This window comes from Littorina saxatilis, linkage group LG7 (genome assembly GCF_037325665.1).
Source record: "Littorina saxatilis isolate snail1 linkage group LG7, US_GU_Lsax_2.0, whole genome shotgun sequence".
Classification (NCBI taxonomy): Eukaryota; Metazoa; Mollusca; class Gastropoda; order Littorinimorpha; family Littorinidae; genus Littorina; species Littorina saxatilis.
In genome coordinates, this window is record NC_090251.1 from 33,460,026 (window position 1) to 33,487,893 (window position 27,868).

General features: G+C 40.9%; 1 long non-coding RNA gene across 1 annotated transcript; it reads right to left on the reverse strand.

The window, feature by feature from the left end:
- Positions 1–18,708: 18,708 nt before the first annotated feature.
- Positions 18,709–22,213, reverse strand: LOC138971231 (uncharacterized). The gene is made up of 3 exons (XR_011457201.1): positions 21,928–22,213; positions 20,285–20,346; positions 18,709–19,228 (listed from the first exon to the last, which is right to left on the reverse strand). It is a non-coding gene; the product is annotated as an uncharacterized lncRNA (long non-coding RNA).
- Positions 22,214–27,868: the final 5,655 nt, after the last annotated feature.

Here is a 27,868-nt window from a genome sequence, read left to right on the forward strand (position 1 = left end):
AGCACAGATAATAGAAGCACTGTCACATAGACTAATCACACAATCAATACACATTTGGCTCATGTTTTAAATGACAGTTTCGAGTTTGTTAGTCAAACTCAAAGCAACAACACTGTCACTGGTGACATGCGTAGCAAGACCGAGAAGCGTCCTTACCTGGCACGGTTTGGCTTCGCTATCAAACATCGGCTGTTTCACGTGTTTTGCGAGCAAGTCTACTCTTTTGCCTGGCTCTGCAGTAAGTCCACATTGGCGATGAAGGTATCCAAGAACTTAACATGTGTGTATTTTTCCGTAATCCAATCATATTCCTTCAAAATGCAATCAATCGGCGGTGACAGACGTGTCAGCAATTCGCGACTTCACCAACTCGGTCCCGTTTTGCTCACACCCATACCAGTTTAAGTTCATCCATGCAAACACACTCGCAAAACAGTTTATCACGTAGATACATTTCAAATAGGGAGCAAATGGTTAAATCTAAACCTACATATTTGTTCCCTAAAATTTGCTTCTCTGTCAATAAGCCTAATTGTATAATAACACGTTCGAGAAAAACAACGTGGAATCGATTCTGAATCGAGTAAGCCAAATGGGTCCCAAACCCGTTTCGCCCGTTCTGCCGACCTGAAACGCAAAACAAAAGAATTGTGCGCTTCAACTAAATTAATTTCTATACGACTTCATTACTTTCTTGCAACTTATGAACCTTTACTTAAAGCTTTTAAATGGTCTGAAAGTAGTGTTACCGCGTACTTATCGATGCACTCATTCGTTTTATTTTTTCAGCGACGGTCACTTAGTTTAAGGTTGCAAAAGGGCTAAGTCTCGCTGGCAACACTGTTTTACACTCCACAGATCGCAACAGTGCCGCTAGTAGTCTACACTTTGTGTTTGATGGTAGAATGGGATATACAGATTACAACACGAGTGGTTTTTTTATATGGCTTGTATTTCAGTCAAGACCCAGCGGGAATATTAATCGAGAGCCACTCGCCAGAGGCTCGTGTCTCCCGATGATATTCATCCGCTGGGTCTTGACTGAAATACAAGCCATATAAAAAACCACTCGTGTTGTAACCTATACATATATATGACACATGCGCACACACACACACACCACGCTTCCTCCGCTGTCCTCTGGAACGAACTTTTCCCCTGCAATCTGAGCATTTTGCATCCAAAGATATGATCAACAAATAATATTTCGGTTTGTGCACATACTGTAGATGTCCGGCTATGCTACCTTAAGCATACACGCATACAGAGAGACACAGAGAGACAGACAGACAGACAGACATACAGACACAGACACACACACACACACACACACACACACACACACAACTCAAAAGTCGATTCAGAAGGAATGGACAAAGCTAGCTAGCCGTGGAAATCTACAACGCAGTCTTGGAACGCCGTCAATTCGTATCACATTTTAGTTAACTGCCACCATCGTTTGCCTTATCGGACACAACAAAAAAAACAAAAAACAAAAATTATACACAAGTGATTCTCGGCAAAACGACAAAGAGTAGTCAAGTATTTTATCTCCCTGTCGTGATGCAACGTTCCGAGTGAATGGCTGAAAGCTGTGCTCTGCGCCAGGGTCAATATGAGGCAGCACTGTGGCGACCTCATTTCCTAATAATATTGATTGACATTTTGGTGAAACAACCTTTGACTCAGTGCGGACTATAGGATTGCATTTCAGCTAGGAAGCCTAATAATGAATTAAATAATTTGTTCATAACATTTCGTAACACAAAATTTAAATCAAAATAGCAGCAACAGATTTTAACAAAAAATGATTGCATTGTATTCCTTTTGATCTGTTCGCATGCTTCGCCGAGACAACCTCGACACGTCTCGGCTTTCGGCTAGCCTATTACCCTCAATAGAATTTGTGATAACTGATCTCCGGTTTTCAATATTGATCTTTTTGCTTCAGGCCGACAGATTAACTATTTTCAACAAACATTGTTTTGTTTGTAACTCGCCTTGTGTTTCTTCAGAACAATGAGGCGGTCCACAATCATTTTCTGCCTTCAATGATCATGATGATGCTCTCTGACCTGTCCGATTCGTCTCCAGCGGTGGGGGGAATGCACGTGCAGATGTCACACTTGTTGCCATGATTGTATTCTGGTGAGCACGTGCACTTTCTTTGTTCTTATTTTGATCTTGCCAAGAGCAATCTCAGTGCCTCAATTTTTTTATGACTTTAGACTGTGTGTCCCTTATACATCTTTAACAGAAACAAAAAATGTTCGCGTTGATGAAAAAAATGCATGCGCAACTTACCAGTTTCCGCTGTTGCCGGTTGGTAGCTGCTCGGATGTCCGTTTGAATCATTTCCGAACATTGCAGTCGTAAAACTCCATTGTATAATGACTACGTGAAAGTTCCCACGTTTTCCCGGTGTAACACAACATTTTTACTCCACGAAAAATTTACTCCGGAGTAAATATTTCGTACGACATTCTTACTCCGACTATACTTTTCGTACGAGAAAAGAACTCCCCAAGGCACGAAAAAATTACTCCCTCCACGAAATTTTTACTCCTCATTTTTTTTACTTCCAGTAAAAACCTCGTACGCAAAAATGGGATGCGGGCGAAGGGATAATGCCAATAAGTGATCTCGCGCAAACGAATGTCGCGCTACCCTCCTTCCACCCCCTCCACCACCAAGACTAACAGGGGACAAGGGAGTACACATTTTGTACACCTGGCATGGGAAGTTAAATTGCTCGTGTTGGGGTGAAGTAATTTATTCGTTATTTATTCGTCAGCTGAGGATTAACATTTTTGTACGAAATGTTTACTCGGAACTCACCTGTCTTGGGGAGTAATTTTCTCGTGCAATGGGGGAGTGCTTTTTTCGTGAAGGGAGTAACTTTTTCGTACGAAATGTTTACTCCGGAGTAAAAATCTCGTGGGAGTAATTTTCTCGTGTTACACCGGCTTGTTTTAGTTGCGATGTGCTGATAAAACGCAAAGACTAATGTAATGTTTACATGCCTCTTCACTTCACTTGACTGTCCAAAACGACATTGCACACGGAATTGAGATTCCTACGAGCAACCACACATCTGATTCTCATGTGTTTTATGTTTCCAGAGATTACGCGCCCAGGTCAAATATGCACTGTAGTCAAGTCGGGCTATGCATCGTGCTTTGATTTCAGTCTCTGTTTTCTACGTAAACCTGCACGGCAACAGTAGGCCCCTACTGTCCTTATCTTTACCTGATAGTAAACGCCGCATTCCGCAATGCAAACACGCAGAACAGAAAGAATGAAGTTACAAAAATGGGCCAGAACAAATGAAACGCATTTTGAAGAAATACTACCCGTAATATTCAAAAGCAAGTCTGAATTGCTGTCAGCAATTCGTCGTGGAGAGTAATAATGATAATTGTCAGTAAGTACTGGTGTCACATGACTGATGTAAACCAGTTGATTGGCTAATGGCGATGCGCTAAAACTAGTGCGCTAACTTTTCCACAGAGCGTATTCTTCCGCCCTTTGCCTAAGTGAGAGTGTACTCTCATCCTCAGAATTAATTAATGACATGTAGCTTATATTCTCCACAATACCAATGATTATGACCATAAATTTCCTGCTTCTCAATTAAAGCAGAAGTGGGTTTTTTTCTGACTGATTGCATGTGCCTGTGCCACAGTTGCCACTGATCTAAAAATAGAACCCGCTGTGTCTAATTTTTCAGTTTCGACTTGCGAAGATTCCTCTCATAATTATGCCATGTTAGTGGCATGTAGCTTATTATCCACATTACCAAATGATGAGTTAGTATACAATTCCCAGCAGCTAACAGAAAACACAAGTGTTATTCCGATAACGTAGCAGCTAGATCAGCACGTAGCAGACTACACTGAAATACGGCTGCATCTGTTCAGTAAATGAATGTTTTCCGAATTATTATTTCAAGGCAAGAACAATCGGAATCGAAAACATGTAGGGTTTACCATATATACGACTTATTACCAACCTGCCTCATGCGTGCAGACTCAGTGCAACGTGACGAGCAATTTTTGTTTTTGAAATGAGACTCAGTGCAGTGGTTCCATTGCCATAGCCTAGCAGACGACATAAATCCCGCTCAGCAAATTAACATGTTGGGCAAATGTGAACGATAAAACGATGGGGATATAATACGTGTAGGGTTCAGAGCATTCTTACCGTTCATATTTAGTACCAGATTCCCCGATGAGTGAAGATACCACACGAGAAACATGCCACATTTATTTTGAAAATGTGCTTTCCGTCGACCTTGGCAAGGGGCAAAACTCTGCACAGTCAATCTGTCGAAGCTCGATGAAGGTTTCGAATCGCCACTAACTAAGAGCACAGTCCTTTCTCCGAGTTTAAATGAGGTCTCTATGAAAGATCATCACTTTTTAGCTTAACGCTACACTGGAATTTACCAACAGAAATTAAAACAAGAGTTTGCGTGTGACGAAAGCACGACACACTTGAGACAGCCCACACAAAAGTAGATCTGACACAAACCTGACCACACAGTTACGCCTATCCAAATGCGCGTTGCAAAATGTGCGTTTTGAATCTTCTTTTTTCTCTGGCGGTACTGACAATATCGTTATTGAAACAATCCCAGTGCACTAAGGGATTTATAGAGCAAATCTCGAAAATAATTATTGAACTCAGCGCTATGCGCTTCGTTCAATAATGAATTTTCTCGATTTGCTCTATAAATCCCTTAGTGCACTGGGATGTCTCAATAACTTAATAATAATAATAATAATAATAATAATAAATAACTTTTTCTATAGCGCGAGTCCCATCAATTGGCTCCAGGGGCTTGACAAATTCATTCCAAAATAAACGAGCACAAATGAAACAAGCATACAAAGCATACATATAACTGTAATAAAACAACAAGAACCAAAGCACTAAGCAAACTGGGCGTACATTGTTAAACACATACACACACACACACACACACACACACACACACACACACACAATCACACACACACACACACACACACACACACACACACACACACATTGTACAGTTGTCCATTGAATAGATCTATGTTTCAGACCGTGGACAATAAAAAGAACAACACCAACAACATCGAAAACCCCAAAAATAAACAAACGAAAAACTAACAACAAAACAAAATGTACGTTATTTGTGTCGATTTGGAGAAGAAGTGACGAAGACGAAAATGAAAGAACAACTCCGATTGACGTTCGAAATCCTCTAACCTCAGCCTATCTCCAAACCCTTTTTCGCTGGAAAGCACATAATCCAGAGAACTTCACCTTAGCCCACACAGCTTTCAGTCCTTCCAGGAGGCGTTGCTGACCTGACAAAAGGTCACTATTCAAATTTATAGCGACGACTTTGTTGGTCAAGAAGTGAGGAACAATTCAAGACCTGCAGGACAGACAGACGACCTCAGTGCCCTCCCCCCCTCCCTCAATCCCCCCTCCCTCAGCCCAACCCTCCTAAATACACACACACACACACACACACATACACACACACACACACACACACACACACATACACACACACACACACACACACACACACACACACAAACAACAACAACCCCAGAGATATACGGACAACAGGCATCTCCCCACAACTCCAGTTTAGCCGGTAAGCGAACTAAAAAAATTAGACACAAATAGTAAGTGAGCGTTACGCGGAACCAACCTCCTGGCACCTGCGTGAATAAAAAGCTTGACACTGATGTACGAACACCTGCGTGAATAAAAAGCTTGACACTGATGTACAAACGTCTTTCATCCTTTTGAAAACAAGGGTATGCGCACAGTACAAGGAAGGACACCAAACACACACTGACTTACACCCCCCCCCCCTAAATCCCCACTCCACCCCTACCCAACCTCAGTCGCTCCGGTCTTTGCAACTGATAAATTATGGACCACAACCCAAACAAGCTGTGACAGAGACTCACACGTTCATGTGCCACAGATTCTATAATACATATATTTTCATTTATATTATGCATTGATTATATCTTTATACACCTGTTGTGCAGAACTTGCTGTATCCACGCCGCCGCTTCTGACGCGACTCTGCGAACATTAAAGTGACACTCCCCGGCAACAGAAGCGTCCGTGTTCGACACAACTCTACAACAATCGATATTTTGCCGAGTAGGCTAAATGATTAGGCCTGGCGCTCACCTATGTAACTTCAGCAGGACAGACGACGCACTGCAGATTATCCCAGCCCGCTACACGTTGCGTGAAAGGAAAACAGGTCAAGTACTCGTCATAATCCCTATCGCAGCATCAATAATATGTATACAGGGCGTCGTCTGTGCCGCTGAAACTGCGCAGGTATATTCTGCCCTTTATGGTGTCTTGTAGAGAGAAAACAACTTGAACTTGACGCCTTTCTTCTTGGACCCACTAAGTCAATCAATCAATCAATCAATCAATATGAAGCTTATATCGCGCGTATTCCGTGGGTACAGTTCTAAGCGCAGGGATTTATTTATTTTTTTAATTTTTATTTTATGCAATTTATATCGCGCACATATTCAAGGCGCAGGGATTTATTTATGCCGTGTGAGATGGAATTTTTTTTTACACAATACATCACGCATTCACATCGGCCAGCAGATCGCAGCCATTTCGGCGCATATCCTACTTTTCACGGCCTATTATTCCAAGTCACACGGGTATTTTGGTGGACATTTTTATCTATGCCTATACAATTTTGCCAGGAAAGACCCTTTTGTCAATCGTGGGATCTTTAACGTGCACACCCCAACATCGGTTTTTCGTCTCATCCGAAAGACTAGCACTTGAAGCCACCACCTAGGTTAGGAAAGGGGGGAGAAAATTGCTAACGCCCTGACCCAGGGTCGAACTCGCAACCTCTCGCTTCCGAGCGCAAGTGCGTTACCACTCGGCCACCCAGTTCTCAGTGGAACTTTTGATGGTCTGAAAACCAGGAGACTCGTATTCCTGTTTTCGTAAGGCACATTCCTTGCCCACAGATGAACGCTCATGTCGGTGGTACAGTGCCGACTCAGTTTCGGAAGTTCTCTGATCCCTTCACAAAAGCATTATAGTCGATTATATCAGGAACATCAATTCTGTATATTCGCGTCGGCACAGATACGGAATAACTGTTTTTGTTTGTTCTGAAAACAGTCACGGTTCCAACGGTGCGCGTGATAACGGGAATTGAGTGCGTCCTTGCACCCGCTCTTTACAGGTTTAGTGCTTCGCGGGACCCCCTCTATGAATTTCTATGATCTGAGTCGTTGAAATCACAACAAATCTCAGTTTCAACCAATCCAACACTGCGGGTGGCTCCCGTGTGGATGGTAGCACCTCAGCCCTGGTCGATTTGGGGTCGTAGTCTGAAATATTTTGGTTGTGCCAGTTTACATTTAACGGGTAGCACCGATCGACGTGCGTCAGTTGCAAAGCGAGAAAATGCACTTTGCTGTTGGCCCTTCCTGGACAATATCCATTTAAAAAACCTGTTGTTTCTGTATAAGGCGACACCTTGCGTGCATTTCACTTCAAGTAATCCAGAAATCGTGTTCTCTACTTAAAGGGGAAAATACATAAATAAATAAATAAAAAGCTGTCTGTCTTTTCTAATCACCAGGAGGGTATTATGTGCATACGATCACAAGTAGGCTACAGGACTGCACGTTTTGTAATATATATATATATATATATATATATACAAGCGTAGTGCAATTCACTACGTGACACAATCCACGCAAAAATAAATGGATCAGAGTAAAACGGGTGGGGATAGGCTTACAACGGGTGGAGTAGCCTTCACAGGTGGGGCAGGCTACCCGATTTTCCAGGCCTGTACCTTGTTTGTAATCTGTTCGGATTCTTACCGAGGAAAAAACGCGTTCAAGGATAAGAACATCATATATATATGATAAGAAGATATTCAGTTTGACGGTCTGAACTCAACTTAACAGTGTTTTATTTCAAGGTTTTCCTCATAAATAAGATGAGACATGATAACAAATGAAAGTTGCAGCGAAAGTAAAAATGTAAATTGTAAGGCGTACAGGGAATTTGTGAATATTAAGATAATTACGACTACTACTGCCGCTGTGAAAGTGGCTCTTTTTTCAGCCCCCCTCCCCACCCCCGTAAAAAGAAGAAAAATGTACTTGTGACTGTAAGTGCTCGCAAAGGTGACACTGTCGCAACATCGAAGAAAATAGAGTAATTTTAAGTTTTTGTACGATTCGACGGAAATGTAAAGGAACATTCCCTCTCTCTGCCACATGCTGCCTGCACTGACAACTGAAACACCAACCGTAAACTACAACAAATTCACCAGGTCAAAACAAAACAAAGGGAAGTAAGCGCTCTAAATATAGATAACAGCAGTAATGTGGAACAGAGTTATCGTATCATTTAGTCCAGGCATCTTAGCCACTTTAGTGAAGGGAACGTTGAAGTGACAATGACTAGGTTTAAAATGTCCCTTATCAGAAAGTTCAACCTCAGTCCTTTGATGTTTATTAAACACATTTTCATATAAAGTTGGCGCTTCATATGGAAAAGTGGCTTTGAAATTGACCCTAATCCTTCTTTGGGCTCTGTAAATGTCGTTTGGGGCTATGGTTGTAAAACGGTATCTACTGGTCACCCCAATGTATAAACTGAAAACTCTTTCTGCACCAGAACACGCAGAAAGGATTGTATCTGCCTGATGTCTGATGCTTTTCAAAATCCCCAACCACTAACACCTTCAAAACGGACATTAACTGACACTGTTGTTTTTCCCTATATAATCCTTACTATTTTCCCGAGACGTCGTCGTGTTGTGTATTTAGCTTGCCACAACCTCATACATGGTCCTAAAAGTTAAAGTTGAAGAAAATACTAAAGATAAATGAACAAGCTGACGCAGTGTCATTCGCACCGTGAATCCCCCCATGGGAACATACTAAAGTCTGGTTCCAAATAGGCTCAATTTCCTTCTATTTCTTTGTATTTCTGCCTCGTAGGGGTAGGGGTGTTCAAACCAAAGGCACCTTTAAACCAAAATTCAAATCACACATCTTACAATACTAAGACACTCAGCAGTGAAAGGGTGTCTGCTGGTAAAAAATTCCAAACAATCCTAAAATTACTTCAGACTAAACGTGCTTTTAAAAAGAGCCGTTATTTTTCCCTCTATAATCAGTATTGTGTTTTCTGCAAACATGTAGTCTATTTAGATGGTTGTCATGTGCACATGAGTTGCTAAAGCGTTTTCAGTTGGGCATATGTCGAAAAGCAAAGAATTAGTCCTTTGAAAACCATCAGAACTGTCACACAAAAATAACATTTACCTATCTCACCAACTGACCAAACATAGGGCTTTTCCTTATGTATTATGTATTGTCGTGTTTTTTGTAGCATACTTGTGAAAACAGCCACCACTGTTGTAAATGATACTTTAAAGAGCATTATTTCATTTTTACAGTTGAAGGACAACCTGGACTGCCGTATATTAAAGCTGTTTTACAATCAGCCAAAATTTTCTTAACAAACGTATGTTAAGAACAACTCCCATAGTGAAATTGAAGGAAAACAAAGTGAAAATACCCCTGCCATAGAGGAGCTAAAGAATCAACAATAAACGACTGCATGGATAGCTTGATGCACGAATGCATTGCGGACATGTTTGTCTCCAACCAAGAGAAAGTTCCAAAAAATCCCTTTTGTGCTTCTTATTATACAGTGACGTCAAAGACAGCCTTTTCTGCTGTTCATACATTCAGGGGTTATGGTTACACTAAACGACGTAGTTGTAGCCATACTGCCATCCAGATTTATTTTTTCCTTGCGAGCAGTCACAGGGTGTTTGTGCTGTCTGCCAACCGTCAGACGACCCCGCCCAAGTCTGTTAAGGGACCGTTTGACCGTTATAGAACGCGTCTTTTTGATTTTTTAGCACATTTGGAAACGGTTGATTTTTATCCCTACCATTGTTTCCAAACATTATATAGGAATGTTTTGTGAACAACGGATAATAGCCGCTACTCGCATGTGTAGCAAAAGTGAGCGTACATACTCACCCTGGTCGTACAGCCGTTGTCCGTTGCCCGTCTTCATCTGTCTGTACAAATCATTACCTTTGGATTTTTCTCGAACGCTATGAAGTGAAGAAACACCAAATGTTGCAAACTGTTGTATGACCCCAAGAGCTCAAAAAAGATACTTGAGAACCTTGACCTTACCTTAAGGTCAAGGTCACAGGGAGAATGAATGTGGTCTAAAAACTGCAAAATTTCACATTGTGCCAGTTTTCTGGAAAACAAATTAAAAACAGCGGGCTTAGTTTTGTATGGTATACAAGAAAAAGAAAGCCTTTTCTTCTGATACCATTTTGGTTGACCTCGCTTCAATGTCAAGGTCACAGGAGTCCTTCAAAGTTGAATTGTATACATGTTTTGAAGTGACCTTGACCCTGAACTATGAAAAAAATCTTTTAAACTTCATAATTGTGTGGGGCACATGTTATATACTGATATTGAGCCACATTTAGTCACATATCTTCAAGGTCAAGGTCACTTTGCCCCTTATGAAATGTGACTGAAACGGGCAATTGAATCACTAAAAGTGACAATGTCTCTTTGTAGAAAGTGCCAATAAGTATGTTTATGCTTCCTATGTCTTGAATTGATAGCCTTGTGATGTGTGACCTTTGATGATCTTGACCTTGGCTAAAGGTCATGTGTAATTTGGTAGGAAAAATCTGTAAACCAGTTCTAATAGTGTACAATGTCCTTGCCAGCTTCAGTTGTTAGACCTTCACCTTCAAGGTCACCTGAAGGTCAAGGTCACTTTAAGACAAAGGTCAAGCATGAGAGTCGCATGGGCTTTGCTTTGTTAAGATTTTTTACCAAGACACATGGATTTCTTCACCCGGCTTGGTCACATTTTTCATAGGGGTCAATGTGACCTTGACCCTAACGATATGTGACCAGATGTGGCTCACTATGAAATTCTAACAAACGCCCCACTCAGTGTTTAAGTTTGTAAGAGATATCGTCCATAGTAAAGTTAAAGGGGCAAGCTCACATCAAAATATGTCTACAATTCAACTTTGAAGGGCTCCTCTGACCTTGACATTGAAGCGAGGTCAACCAAAATGGTATCAGAAGATAAGGCTTTCTTTTTCTTGTATACCATACCAAACTAAGCCCGCTGTTTTTAATTTGTTTTCCAGAAAACTGGCACAATGTGAAATTTTGCAGTTTTTAGACCACATTAATTCTCCCTGTGACCTTGACCTTATGGTAAGGTCAAGGTTCTCAAGTATCTTTTTTGAGCTCTTGGGGTCATACAACATTTTGCAACATTTGGTGTTTCTTCACTTCATAGCGTTGGAGAAATATCCAAAGGTAATGTTCAGTACAGACAGATAAAGACGGGCAACGGACAACGGCTGGACGACCAGGGTGAGTATGTACGCTCACTTTTGCTACACATGCGAGTAGCGGCTATTATCCGTTGTTCACAAAACATTCCTATATAATGTTTGGAAACAATGGTAGGGATAAAAATCAACCGTTTCCAACTGTGCCAAAAAATCAAAAAGACGCGTTCTATAACGGTCAAACGGTCCCTTAACAGACTTGGGCGGGGTCATCTAACGGTTGGCAGACAGCACAAACACCCTGTGACTGCTCGCAAGGAAAAAATAAATCTGGATGGCAGTATGGCTACAACTACGTCGTTTAGTGTAACCATAACCCCTGAATGTATGAACAGCAGAAAAGGCTGTCTTTGACGTCACTGTATAATAAGAAGCACAAAAGGGATTTTTTGGAATTTTCTCTTGGTTGGAGACAAACATGTCCGCAGTGCATTCGTGCATCAAGCTATCCATGCAATCGTTTATTGTTGATTCTTTAGCTCCTCTATGGCAGGGGGGTTTTCACTTTGTTTTCCTTCAATTTCACTATGGGAGTTGTTCTTAACATACGTTTGTTAAGAAAATTTTGGCTGATTGTAAAACAGCTGTAATATACGGCAGTCCAGGTTGTCCTTCAACTGTAAAAATGAAATAATGCTCTTTAAAGTATCATTTACAACAGTGGTGGCTGTTTTCACAAGTATGCTACAAAAAACACGACAATACATAATACATAAGGAAAAGCCCTATGTTTGGTCAGTTGGTGAGATAGGTAAATGTTATTTTTGTGTGACAGTTCTGATGGTTTTCAAAGTGCTAATTCTTTGCTTTTCGACATATGCCCAACTGAAAACGCTTTAGCAACTCATGTGCACATGACAACCATCTAAATAGACTACATGTTCGCAGAAAACACAATACTGATTATAGAGGGAAAAATAACGGCTCTTTTTAAAAGCACGTTTAGTAGTGAAGTACTTTTAGGATTGTTTGGAATTTTTTACCAGCAGACACCCTTTCACTGCTGAGTGTCTTAGTATTGTAAGATGTGTGATTTGAATTTTGGTTTAAAGGTGCCTTTGGTTTGAACACCCCTACCCCTACGAGGCAGAAATACAAAGAAATAGAAGGAAATTGAGCCTATTTGGAACCAGACTTTAGTATGTTCCCATGGGGGGATTCACGGTGCGAATGACACTGCGTCAGCTTGTTCATTTATCTTTAGTATTTTCTTCAACTTTAACTTTTAGGACCATGTATGAGGTTGTGGCAAGCTAAATACACAACACGACGACGTCTCGGAAAAATAGTAAGGATTATATAGGGAAAAACAACAGTGTCAGTTAATGTCCGTTTTGAAGGTGTTAGTGGTTGGGGATTTTGAAAAGCATCAGACATTATGCAGATAAAATCCTTTCTGCGTGTTCTGGTGCAGAAAGAGTTTTCAGTTTATACATTGGGGTGACCAGTAGATACCGTTTTACAACCATAGCCCCAAACGACATTTACAGAGCCCAAAGAAGGATTAGGGTCAATTTCAAAGCCACTTTTCCATATGAAGCGCCAACTTTATATGAAAATGTGTTTAATAAACATCAAAGGACTGAGGTTGAACTTTCTGATAAGGGACATTTTAAACCTAGTCATTGTCACTTCAACGTTGTTCTCTTATTTGCTTGGACTAATTAGCGTTCTGCCTCTCTTGATTACGATTCTCACATAATGTACATCTTGCGAAATAAGCGCCTTTCACATAGGCCTACAGATAAAACAATAATTTAAAAAATCCCCCAAAAATCATATTTTGGTGCCAAAATTAGCAAGATAACACAAACATTACTTACTTATATGAATTGTTATCCTCACTTCCATTTAACCATAAAATGTTCAGCGAAGTATCAGTTTTGCAACGGGAATGCACGAAAAACAGCATCAGCAGTTTGCTGTTACAGTGCAGCCTGGATACAAAAGAATAACACACTCTTGGTCGTTCATAGCGGGTCCTATATTTATACCAGCGTGCGCAACTCACAACAGCAGCTGTCACTTATTGATGACAAAGGATGCTTAATATAATTGGTTGACAATTTCTACAGCTGTTACACGTCGGGGAGTAGGAATAATACATCTCCATATATAGATACATCAATTAAAAAAAACACCCCACTGCGCAGGCTGCGTGTGTGTGTGTGTGTGTGTGTGTGTGTGTGTGTGTGTGTGTGTGTGTGTGTGTGTGTGTGTTTGTGTGTACGTACGCGCATGCCTGCTTGTGTTGGAGGAAGTGCGTGCGCATTCGACATGTTAGGGGAGATTTGAATTTATCTCATGAGAAGCTGCTCGCAGCAAACTCACCGCACAAAGCATTGGAAACAGTGCAGCCAGAGAATATTTCGTAAAAGAGGATGTACAATTCTGAATGCTAATTTTCTTGACGAAAATAATCTTTTAGAACTGTCAAGACTATTTAACGTGCACAGCTTCTTTAAATGGAATCGTACAGCAGAGTACACCTTTGACGTCAAAATAGTCATAACGTGCACCAACTCAGTGTAAAAGCACCAACGCCTTCAACCTTTGCACTCTCCCATTTAAAACAATGCGTTTATTAAAGCTCCTGTTGGCCGATTAGACTGAAATGTGTTATTCAACTTGCCTCGTTACATATATTCCACTATCAGAGTTACTCCGTAATGTTACGCAGTGAACAATCATAACAGGTTTAAGAAGCCAAGGGAAGTAAGCGCTCTAAATATAGATAACAACAGTCAATGAGAGTTATACGAAACAAATCTCATGGTACCTGAGAAATAAGAAGCCCCAGACAAACTACTTTCACTCTCCGAATTTTTAAAATAGCATTATAGATTGGCATGCTAACAGCTGACCGCGATAAAGCTTTGGTACTTTTCACGACGTTGACTTTGCTTGGGCAAGAGCCGACGAGATCTAATGATTTTTTTTGATTTTTTTGATATAACAACGACAACGTGCAAAAAAACACAAAAAAAACAGACAAGTGCATGAGAACCAAGCGGTACATGTATTAGTCTCTGGCACCTTTCACAATAAGGAATTGAATGAGCAAGTGACTTCGTTGTCCCCAGGTAAACTTGCAGATTAAAACTTGCTAGTTGGTGCGTGTGTATACAGTTATCTGGTCTTTCAGTTTTTAAGTCAATGCCAACCGTAAGTATCATGGATTCTGCGGGGATTTATTTTCTGTGCCAAATGTCCCGACCTGGCAATAAAAGCTTCGGCAATTTGTGAATTTTAATTTTAATTTCTAGCATATAACCACGTCATGTTCCAAATAGACACTAGTTCTGGGGACAGAAAAACCAAGATAGCATAGCATAGCATAGCATAGCATAGCATAGCATAGCATAGCAGAGCGAATTTGAAGGACGGCAACGTTTTTGACAATTTGCAATTAGTTTCGTTGTTTGTGCAGATTGCCGACACACACAGACACACACAGACACACACAGACAAACACATACATACACACACACACACACACACACACACACACACACACCACACACTCACTCACACACACACACACACACACACACACACACACACTACACACACTCACACAAACACACACACACACACACACACAAACAAACACACTCACACACCCACACACACACAAACACACTCACACCCACACAAACACTAACAAAAAAACACACACACACTCACACACACACACACACACACACACACACACACACACACACACACACTGCCACCCCTTTGTCGCTCTTCATAGAGGGTCTGGAAGTGTACTGTTTAAAGGGGCAGTGTAGGGGTCATAGCGGTCACAGAATTGCTTAAAGTGTAACTAAACAGACATTTTGAAGTGTCAGCTTTGCTGAATTGCTTTATGTTTTGTCCAAGTATAGACCTGTAGAAGCGATACTGGACGATTTTTCCAACGTTTACTGTGTTTTCTGATTTACTACGATTTTTTAAAAGTGCTGAACCCATTTCAGATTTACCTGCTTATCTGTTCTTGATTTGATACTTCCAAAGAACAAGTGGTACTTTGAGTTCCGGTTTTATGTTTTAACCAATCAGAATTTGGTTCCTAAATAAAATCGTCTGCTGCCTGTCCCAGCAGAGTCGGCAACAAGCACTGCTTGCCACATGTGTGATGTTACCAACAGAAATAGCCATAAATTGGGCAAGGTAGCAATGTAAATGAATTGGATCTAACTAATGTGCTTGTACTGCATCTCTGGCCTTTGAATTCACTCCAAATGCACTGGCTCAGCGTGAGAGGCAACATCCTGTCGAAGTCGTAAGCACGAGGCTGACTGGGAGATTATTATTCGAAGAGCATGCTGAAAAGTTGTAAGTACAATATTTTACATGTTCTCGACATTTCTGTTGATCTTTCCTTAACTTTAATTGTTTCCTTGATTTAAAACCCTAGGGCTTGTATTTTCATTTGTGATACTAAGCACGTATCTTTACCACAGTATCTGATCACTTCACACTTGAATTTTAGAATGATGAAGTGGAATTATTTCTGGATCTAATTTATTCCTTGTTCCCCCCCTCTCGATTCCTTTTTTCGCCACACATGTATTGTCGTGTAAGGGGGTAGATGCGTGTACTGGCTGATGTTTTGATTTTTTTACTTCGGTCAGATACAGATGATTGAAAAAAAACTTGTCAAGGATTTCAGAATTTAATAGATCTGTTCGAAGTTTTTACGGGATGGGTCCTGTTACAATATAGACTGAATGTGCGCAAGATGAACTTTTGATTAAACATACACACACAAATGAATCTCTTGATTTTGTTATACGGCGAATGTCCAGTTCCCACCACCACGTCTGTGGTATGTTTTTATACTGTTTGATTGAATAGACTGACGTGCATTCTCTCGCAAATGTGCGCGCGTGTGTGTTTGTCTGTGCCTCAGACTTATTAATCAAAAATGATGTTGCACATTGCAGATCTATGCGACAGGAGCAAGTGGACAAGACAGCTACATTTGTCTGAGCGAAGATCCAACAGTAAGCTCTTTTAGCCGAAGACAGCGAGCCTGGGTGCATGCATGCAAGCTTCTATCATGTTCGTGTGAGTGCTGCCGGGCTATTAGACGCCTTTTCATTATTCTTGATTTGGAGATCCATGCAGGGTATTAGAAAGTGCAGAATATACACGTTTGAACAAATACGATGTGTGTTTGCTCTGAAAAAAAGAAAAAACGCAACAAACAAACATTGTATTTGTTTAAAGTATCACAAATATTTATTACCTGTATCTGCATGTTTTGATAATGATGAAGGGTAAATTACTTTGACGTGTGCTTTTTTTTTAACCACACTGATGACGAATGATAGAAACACAGACACACTTAATAACATATCCACAAAAATTGTAACAATAAATGTAAGCTGAACAATGCCTGCAACACATTTCAGGCCTCAGAAGTAAGTAATTATGAGATTCAGACAGAGAGAGAAAGCCCAACACGAAACCAGTTGTGACATTTTTTATTTCATTATGTAATATTAAAAACACGACAACAACGTATTTCCTGTACTTAGTTTCGTGCAATTATGGATTGCAAAGTATGTCTAATTGAGTGGCATAAAGAGGCACAGTTGCATGAAAAACCAACTCGGATCTTGACTAGGATCAGGATTTTACATGGACACAACCTAGAATTTAACATCCTGGGGGGAGGGGGGTACTGCGCCTTTCACATCAAGATGTAAAGATCTATTTTAAACAAGAAGAGCAAACGCTCGATCGAGTCACTTTCGCAGTTCTGAATATTATATGAGGCATCAGATGGACAGGAAGAAATTGCTATTCACAACACAATGCATACCTGAAGAATTCAAGACATACCTGTGACCTTGAAAAAGGTCAAAGGTCACCAAAGCAGACGTCAAAGTGTAGAGGTCACTGGGAGTCACGTTCACATAAAATTTGAGCCCGGTCACTTTTATAGTTTCCGAGAAAAGCCCAACGTTAAGTTGTGTGTTGCCGAACAGAAAAGGCTAGTTATCTCCCTTGTTTTTCTGATAACGTTCGTAAAAGGCTACAGATGTAAATACTTTGATGTAAAGAATAATCCTACAAAGTTTCAATCACATCCGATGAACTTTGTCAAAGATATAAAATGTCTAATTTTTCCTTTGACGCTGACCTGTGACCTTGAAAAAGGTCAAAGGTCAACGAAACCATCGTTAAAGTGTAGAGGTCATTGGAGGTCACGACTAAACAAAATATGAGCCCGATCGCTTTGATAGTTTCCGAGAAAAGTCCAACGTTAAGGTGGTGTCTACGGACGGCCGGACGGCCGGCCGGCCGGCCGGCCGGCCGGACAGACTAACACTGACCGATTACATAGAGTCACTTTTTCTCAAGTGACTCAATAATACTTATTAGAAGGGAACAAAATCAAACAAACTACAACAATCGTTCTGAGGGGAGAGAATTACCTCTTCCGAAGAAATTACCTCCCTTGCTTTTCTTGTCGTGACTTATGTAGAGTAAAGTGAATAGGAAGTGAATCAGTCAGTAACAAAAAAAACCACAACATTTCTTAAGATCAATGAGGAGTCTTGAAGTATTTGTCAATGTTAATCTTGTATGCATAACAAACAATATATTACGGATTGATAATTAAAGAAAATCGTCTCTTCTACAGGGTTGACCCCCCTAAAAAGGACACCCACAACCATGCAAATTACTTCTGCATCTGTTGAACCAATTATTTTATATATGGTATTCATTATCTTCAGTTTATGTTCTGCCTTTCCAGTAAGTGGCAATTTTGTAAATTGAATGGTCTGACTTTTGTGCAATTTTAATTTTTTTCTCCAAATTCGGGGGTCGACTAAACAGAACGAGTTTTGACATTGAGCGGTAGCCATTTTTACCTAATTTAAACCCTTCAGGCTTTTACCTTTTTGATTATTTTGAATGTCTGAGTATGTAAAAACATCCCCTTCAACCCCCAGGCTATCGATGACCTGAAGAAAGCATGCAGTTACAGCTAGGTTCAGGGCAATCCTCAGACACGATAGCGTTGGTGTCATTGGTGATGCAAAAGTTAGATAATTTAACCTAAAAATTTGCCACTTTGTGAACTGCACATGTATAAAATCAAGTTTAAGTATGCTGAATATGAAGTTATCCAGTCAATTGGTGTAGAAGTTATAGCATTTCTGTCAGTTAACAGTATTTAAAATCTCTAAAGTAAAATCTGACATATTCGAAAGTTTTGCATAAACACCCAGAGAATTTTTACGATATTTTCCTAAGCTTCTCCACTTCTCAGCCCTGTCTTGGAAATGAATTCGAATAAGGCAGTCAAAATAACTTAGTTTGGAGCACCCATCAATCAGAATAAGCATTAACTTTTGACACAGGAAATATCTTCTACCGAAAGCTCTCCTGGTTTTATTCTACATTTTTCCTGCATATTGGTAACAAATTTAATGATAAATCTAAACAACGAAGTGACTGTGGTAAGATGAACAAAGTTAAAAAACAAAGGATTACTGTAAATGGTTTACGAATCGAAATCTAAACAAATTTTAATGATAAGTAAAATGATAAAAAAAATAAAATAAAAAAAAGCTAACGTCCTCGCATTTGTCCAGAATTATTCCATGTTTAACATGGGAACAGAGGTATAATTGGTCTAAAGAATTTATCTGTATGCAATGCCCGCTATAGGTGAAAGACTTTTGTGGAAGCCATGGAAGAATGCATCGCTGTTGTGCTGGTTCAGCTTGAGGTCCTGTCCTAGCGAATATCCTGCACACACAAAAACACGACTTTTTAAGCCACTTATGTTGCATTCCGTGACATAGCTTTGTTAAAACCGTGTGCCTGATAATAATGACAGATTTTTTTTTTAAGACACCCCATATAATATTGTTTGACAATCTCTTTCAACATAGTTTACGAATCACCAATGTGTATACAAACGCAAATAACCCACAGGTCAATAAATTACTTTCCAGAGAGAGAGAGAGAGAGAGAGAGAGAGAGAGAGAGAGAGAGAGAGAGAGAGAGAGAGAGAGAGAGAGAGAGAGAGAGAGAGAGAGAGAGAGAGAGAGAGAGAGAGAGAGGAGAGAGAGAGAGAGAGAGAGATCAAAACTAGAAAATGTGTGCTATATAAAACAAGGATAATCACTGTCAAATCTTTGCTTGTACCTGCATGGTGTTTACTGCGCTATATACACAACCTGTTTTATTTCATTTATTTATTTAATTATTTTTTTTTTGGGGGGGGGGGGGGGGGGGATGTTTTGTGATGAGGGTTTTTTCAAAGCCTTTTCTGCTTTAGTCATTGAATCCACCCGACTTCGATTTATTGTTCAGTGATGGGTAATTGTGTGACCAACTATGTAAGTTAGTGATTGTTCTGGCTTCATACAATGACATTGCATTAATTTTATAAGTGTATGTGTGTGTGTTTCAGGCAAAAGCTGATATTACAGTCCTAGTTGTATGCAGTACCTCTGCTTCTTCGTTCAGGAATCAAAGTATACAATCTAAACCGATTATTTTGTTCAATAATGTTCAGCTTACTATCCCGAAGAAGGCAGTAACGTGCCGAGATATTGATTATAGATATTAAAGTACCTAACCTGGTTACTGGTGTGTTTTCTTTTTATTTCAATAATGTAAATGTGTGACACCTTGCAGGGTACTTGATGTTCAGAGCAATTTTTCTGGCAAAAGACCTTTTATGGATCAAAGAAAACTTTTGTCGTGGTGCACAAGTCAATCAATTTGGTTGATAAATAATTTGTGCTGCATTTTCCCTGGTTCCAAAACATAGTATGTATTACCACATGTCCTTACCTGTCATTGGCATCACATGATTCTCTGCAAGCAGTCTTTTGTGGAAATACCAGGCATGAAAACTGAAAAAAAAAAAAATACTGAAAAAAAAATTCGAAGTTTCGCCAGCGCGTAGCGCCAAGTTTCGCAGGCGCGAAGCGCCAAGACTTCTAGGGGGGTCCGGGGGCATGCCCCCCCCTGAATTTTTTTTTTTCAAGGGTGCAATTTGGTGCAATCTGGGGCTATCTGAGCCTTAAAATTGGATTCAAACATGGCCCCAAAACTATTTTACTATAACTATGACTAGGGAAAAAAAAATTAAATAAATAAAAAATTTTAAAAAAAATTAAAAATTAAAAAAATTAAAAACAATTAAAAAAATTTTTAAAAAAAAGGAAAAATACGGGGAAAAAAATATACGGTTTATTCTTTTCAGAAATACGGAAAATACGGAGAATTTTCATGCCTGAATACGTCATTTAACACTTGCACTTATAGTAGGGCTGATGGGGTCTATGTCGACCAAAAGAGTGGTATTCTCTGTAGGTCGAGTTCCTGTAGGTGGATTCCCTGTATACCTAAGACTTTAAAATTGGCAATCTAGTATACAGGGAATCCCACAGGGTGCAGTTTTTCAATAAAACTTGCAAACCATACTCGAATTTCTAAGAAATATAAAAAAAAAGATCGAAAAACATCAAATTCTAACGATGTCGCTAAGCATCACGTGACTTTCATTGATATTAGCAAAACGCTACAGGAACTACACCCTGTGGTATTCCCTGTATACAAGATTGCCAATTTTAAAGTCTTAGGTATACAGAGAATCCACCTACAGGAACTCGACCTACAATGAATCCCATTCTTTTGGTCGACATAGACCCCATCAGCTATAGTAGGTGGCTGTGGAACGGTAGACATGCAACGACAACGAACAACAAAAGACAAAGTGTGGAGAACACTCATTTTTCTTAACATACGCTAAGTTTCTTTGAGAATGCTCCAAGTGAAAATCAGGGGTTCCTAGGCCTGATATCACAATTAAGAATGTGTTTGTCGTTGTGTCTGTCATCTATCCTAGTCGTTTGATTTAGAAGAAAGCAAACTTATCACAATGACGATTTTCTTCGGTTCTTGATGAAGGATTGGCATCTTTTCCTATTTTCCAACTCTGCCACCATACACTGGCCGTTCAGGTCTGCATGTCGACCACATGGTGTGTGATCAGATTTTTCGGACATGTTCACAATGCTTACATGACCACCAAATGGAAAATCAGTTTGTATTTGTTATGTTTTTGTGTAAGCACAATCTTCATACAAGTAAACAGAAACAGTTTTGTTGCAAACAGAGCCTTCATAAGAAAAAATGCTTCTAAGTCAAAATACATACCCCCTTGTTCGTATTGCGTAAAATATACCCATAAATTCTGGACATCATATTTTTATTTTTTTTCACAACAATGAAACCAAACTTTGGCATATGTTTTAGCAATATATTCACAATAAAACCTATGAGTTTGAAGGCTGCATCTTGTTTTGTTTATTTTTGAGAATTTTTTTGCAAACCCATGCAAATGGCCAGTTTCTGGGGAGAGACTGGGGAGATAATGGCCAGTATAGAAAGAGTTAATAAGTAAACTAATGTCAGAAGTAGGTATTTACCTTGTTTGCCTTCGCGTTCTTGATAGCCCACTGCAGCATTTGTATCACTTCCCTTGACATTCAAAACGCCAATGTATTTCTGAAAGGAAAATAAAGATATTGACCGAAACATCACACAAGTGGTATATCATGCTAGGTTTTGTTTACAGTGCCTGTTCTACGACCACATCTGATTGTAATTTAAATAAAGGAAAACTGTATCCATTTATTACTTCTCTATTTGTGTGTGTTTGTGTGTGTGCAGGGGCGGATCACATCATTTTTAAGGGGGAGATTCCAAATTTCTTTTAGGGACAATTTGACACGCGAAGCGTTTAGTTGAAGACGCGAAGCGTTCAACCTCCTTGGGGGGGGGGGGGGGGGTGGGGGGGGGGGGGGTGGGGGGGGGGGGGGGGGGGGGGGGTGGGGGGTCCGACAAATGTTGATAAAAACAAGGAAAATGGATCAATCCGAGCCAAGAAACATCCCCTAATACACCTTCCAAAAAAGTAAATATATTAAGAAGAAAAATTTGAATCACAACAAGGACAACTGATAGATCTGGCGCAACCTGAGCAAACTAATTAGCCAACTTCTTTCCAAAATCGCCACTTAGAATACAAAGGCCGGATCCGCCCAGTGTGTGTGTGTGTGTGTGTGTGTGTGTGTGTGACCGATGACCTTCTCTAAATTCTTATCGTTGCGTTTGCATGGTAATAACGTTTTAATACTGGATATGCCCATGAAAAAATATCATTTCTTGTTCATGTCATTGTGTGTGTGTGGCCAGGACCGTGACTTCTGCTTGCCTCGACGTCTTCAGAAAAGACACAAAATGCCAGCAGGCGTATGTTCTTGGAGCACTCAGTATGCCGTCATCTGCAAACAAATAACTACAAATTATTCAATTGTGTAAATAAAGAACAATCATTTTAATATTACAACAAAAAAATTCATATAACTGTAGTCTTCACCAGAGACATCCACTACACTATCTTTAAATAAAACTGCCGTAAAAAATTGAAATACTATAAAACTTACCCCCACTCAGATCTATTTGGGATTATTCAAGTTTCAACCATGAAACGATGCCGGTTTGGACAGATCTGCTAGTTTGCCGATCTTCAGAACTATTTCTAATCTTGTATTTGTGATTAATATAAAATACTGATCTTCCCAATAGAAGCTGATGTGTATACACATGACCAGGACAAGGTATTTTGTTACAGGGCATTTACGCAGACGTCGCAGTTCAAAATATCGTTTTAGATCTGATTTTGTACAGCAGCCTGTGTGATTCAGAATCGTCTGCCCTTTTTCGGTTTAACATTTTATGGACGATTCCTATGAGACTGCTCAATCATAACTGATGACAAATTCAGAAACAGATGATGGTTTCAAGTAGGCTACAGTAATGATTCGTTAAAAATGTCAAGCCACTCGTCGATCATTCACACTCAAAGAACCCAAGCCAAATCTGCTCTGGTTCCGAGCAGCTTTATCCAACTGAGACCCTAATTGTTACGCATCTGCCGCGAAAAGATAGACCACAAACAAGCGGCACTGTACCATGCTTTCGTTTATGTTGCTAAACAGATTAAATGTGCATTGTAAATGTGCTTACAGCAAAGAAATGCATCCTTACTTACCACAAAAATACTGGTACCACATTCATCGCACGTGTGTCTTCTTACCAAAACCAATCGATATGTTTGTTTACGATGTATTGGTAATTACTAACCGTTAACTATTTTTCAAAAATCTGAAATGACTTTTAAGAATCAAAGAAAGATTCGCTAAAACGGTTGACTTCAGAAAATAAGCAATATTTTTCTGAACCATGAAATAAAAATCGAAAACTCCGTTTGATCTTTTATTTTGGTAGATTGATGACAACAGCCGGAACTGAAAGTACCAGAACCAAAAATTAAGGGCATTAATCAGGTAAACTAAGAAGATTGTCGTTCCTGGCGCGCACTTCACATGTCCGTCAAACAGTGTCAGAGTGAGAGAATTTTTTTTTTTTTTTCGCAGTTCGACAGTATATGAGGCCCTTCTTCATATCAAAGTGTAAAGGTTGCTGAACGATGTTTTTCCTTTTTGCTTGTTTAGTTACACTTTAAACAACGATTTGTCTTTTTGTCGCAGATTACGGTATAAAGTCAAAAGCGTTTCACTACTTTCTCACAGATGCCTTCACATACCTTTAGGTGTGATAGCCAAACGACAATGTATGCAGTTTACCAGTTCGCATCTCCCGCCAAAATATAATTTACATTTCCCGTCAACACGTTCTGGGTCTCAAGGCTGCGTGCGGTATGCAAAAGTGGACCCATATACCATCTTTTATAATTTCAGTGCTTACCACAGTAATCACACACAATGTAAAGTACTCAAAATAGACTTCAATGTAGGTTTTTGATCTAATTAGTTCACGTGCGGTACCTGATGTGAACCTGGTCGAGGGAGACTCTAGTCTGCCCGCAGGCAGGCCAAAATTAATCCGTCAAAAATTGGAGTTTTTGACTCCTTGCATGAAAGTCAATGAAACTCGGTATTTTTTCAAACGGGTAGCTGCCTATCTTCCTACTCAAAAGTGCACTTGGGGGTGTTAGGACACCAAAGGAGAGTCTGCATAATTATATTACCGTGGTTGACTTTGGGAAGAAAACCCTCGCCGAACCAGGGATTCGAACCCACGCCGATAGCTTTCTGCACGCCCGTCGTTTTGGGGTGGGGTGGCCGATTAATTGGTGGTGATTTTGTAGCATTTCTTTTTTTGCAAGCAGTACAGACAGGGGAGCGGATAAGAGGGTACATAGTTCTCATTTCAATGACCTCGACCGAAGTCCAATCCGCGCCACCCGATTGGGTCACAAAGTGTCACCACAAGTGTGCTTTACAAAATCAGAACACGGATATGTCCATAGCTTCAGTGCAATACGAGTACACGTCTACAGCTAAAGTGCAACATTTTCATACGATAACCCCCCCCCCACCCCCAACCCCCACTAACACACAGCACCCCCCCCCCCCCCCCCCCCCCCCCCCCCCCCCCCCCCCCCCCCTCAAACTTCTCAGTACACGACTATTTCAGTCACGCTCTACTTGTTCAGATTACCACGTAAGTTCAACGACCAATCGGGTTCTCGACAAGGGTGTTCTCGTTAAACGTCCGCTTCTCCTTGCAATTTTAATGACTTGAACTGAAAACTGCAGATGAGAAAAAGGTGTTAAAGCCGAAAATAGATTTTGAACAATAACACAGACCTATCAAGTTGCACTAGCTCCCACCAGCAAGCCGAAAATAGAGCTCTTTTGCGTCGAAAGTTCAACTTGATTCCACTTTCTTCGCCGGGAAAAACGCAATTGTTTCCAAATGGTTCGACTTACAGGGTTCATAAAAAATGTACCTCAGTATTTTCATTTTCCTCAGAAATGTTCCATTTTAAATTTTCATTTGATTTTCATAAAACGTATAGCAGAGACCTGAGAATTTATAAGCTTATCAATTTGGATAACAATGTTTACTACATGTATCTTGCGAATCATGAATCCGGCAAAATGGCCGACGCCGGTTTTGCGACCATGCAGTTGAAGCAAAATGAACGCCGAGTTTCTAAACTTTGACTAGAAGCGGCTTGGACACAGCTGGGTGTGTAATTAATGCTGAGCGCAGTTTCTCTGCAAAATTGCACATACAGTAGTGTGTGTGCGTGCGTAAGTGTGTGTGTGTGTCCGTGCGTGTATGTGTGTGTGTGTGTGTGTGTGTGTGCGTGCGTGCGTGCGTGAGTTTCTTTATGCTTGCCAATGCTGAAGGTCATATTTGGATGCGTGAGTGCTTGCGTGAAATTTAAAAACCCAAACTCGCCGTGTGTTGTTGGGCATACAAGCGTGGAGAAACAAGATAGATGGGATATGAAGACCATACACGGTTATGCCGCGTTAGTGGCAATTTTATGACAGTGTATCAACAGTCCCTGTATTGTAAACTAGAGGAATACCCGGCTTCGCCGGGGTGAATCGCGAGACAGAGACAGACAGCGTGGCGGTTCATCACAATCACCTCTGCAGGCGAAGTCCTGTCAAACGGGATTGAGAATTTTAGAGCTTATTTCTTAGCCCTATAATTATTATCTGTTGTGGCTTCTCAAATGCCTGAACATACAGACAGACAAAAGCCGCTAGACCCCATCACAAACAGAACTCTACAATCCACAGGTTTTTGCCCACACACACACACACAAACACACACACAGAGAAGCCGTATATATATATATGTATATCTATATCTATAAATATATAGAGATAGGTGAGAGTGTATTTTTCGCGTGGCTATAAATTGATTCGACCTTTTCACTTTGACAGTAAGAACAACTTACGGGTGCAAGGGAAGCGTTCTGGACAGCGCAGTGACATTCTAAAAATAGTTACTCAGAAACGGGAATTTGAGGTGAACGGCGCGAGACAGAGACAGACAGCGTGGCGGTTCACCACAATCACCTTTGAAGGCGAAGTCCTGTCAAACGGGATTGAGAATTTTAGAGCTTATTTCTTAGCCCTATATTATCTGCTGTGGCTTCTCAAATGCCAGAACATACAGACAGAGTGAAATGAAAGTTTTACGCCCTCACGGCAAAGCCATTAGGGGCATGTTACACGGGAAAACCCGGCTTTGTATAAAAATTAAAAATAAAAATGCGGGGGAGAGGGGGGGATGTAGACAGCTGGCTGCCGGCTGCTAGAGGAGACCTGAAATGGGCTTGGGACCTGGTTGGGTCGTCTTGGGTCAGTGCTGAAATGGTTACTTTTTTGGCTGTTGGCCGAACGGACACCCGGGCTTCATATTTTTGCATGCATGTATTCGTGTTTCCAAGGCCTGAGGCTTTCGCTGTGACCCTGGGATCTTTATCGTGCGCATGCGTGCACACGGGGGTGTTCGGACACCGAGGAGAGTCTGCACAAAGTTGACTCTGGGACACACATCCCGCGCCGAACTTGGGGGTTGAACCCACGCGGATAGTAACAACCGGTTTTAAAGCCAGCGCCTCTACCGACTGGGCAAACTCCCCCCCCCCCCCAATTTGTTGGGGTCAAGAAGTTCCATGGAGGGCGGGGGGTATGGAGTAACACATAGTGTTTTGCTCAGAACATTCCCACCCATGCAGAGCCGCGCTATGGGTACGCATTACCGTGAAGCTGGCAGTCAGTGCTACCAAATGTCGTCTGTGTCTACCACTCGGTGGTGACTTAATGTGGGTCTATGTAAGCAGATGCCAGCGCAAGCAATCTGATGCAGAGTCAGGAGGCGGTTTGGTACAAGAGAACCTTAGAGGCCACAGCCTCGGCCGTCTAAGGGATCTGTGTGTCTGGAGGCACATTTGGTTTCTGAGGTTCAAGCGGAGCTGTTGCCTCTGCTCCCAAGTTCCCGTGTCTGGAGGCGTTTTTGGTATGGTAGCAAACCTGTAGGTTGGGGCCTCTACCTTTCAGGATGCCAGGACTACAAAATGTGTGTCTTGGGACACATTTAGCTTAGGATTCCAGAAGTGGATCTGTGCTGTGCTGGGTCTGCTGCAAGCACACTAGAACCAGCTCGCAACAGTTGAGGTGAACAAATTGGTGACCAAGACCATCATCGGTTTCTCTCCGAGTAATGGGTGTGGGCGGAGAAAGTCTCCCAGACTGAGAGCATTCTCCCTTCTGTAGCGGATGAGACTAGACATCTCTTCCTTGAGAGTGTCACAACCTTCAAACACGTGTGTGAGGTGTCCAGTCTTGCCACACTGACAGACTACCTTGTCCCAGTAGATGCGGCTGCTGACCGTGCGCAAGCGACGCAACAGGCTCATGGGTCTCGGGGGGAGTGGGAGGTGGTGCCCTTTCCTATTGTAGGGGAGGTGTATCCATCCTCTCTCTTCACATGTTTGTGACAGTGTCTGCTCTCTTTCCTCTCTTTTTAGCT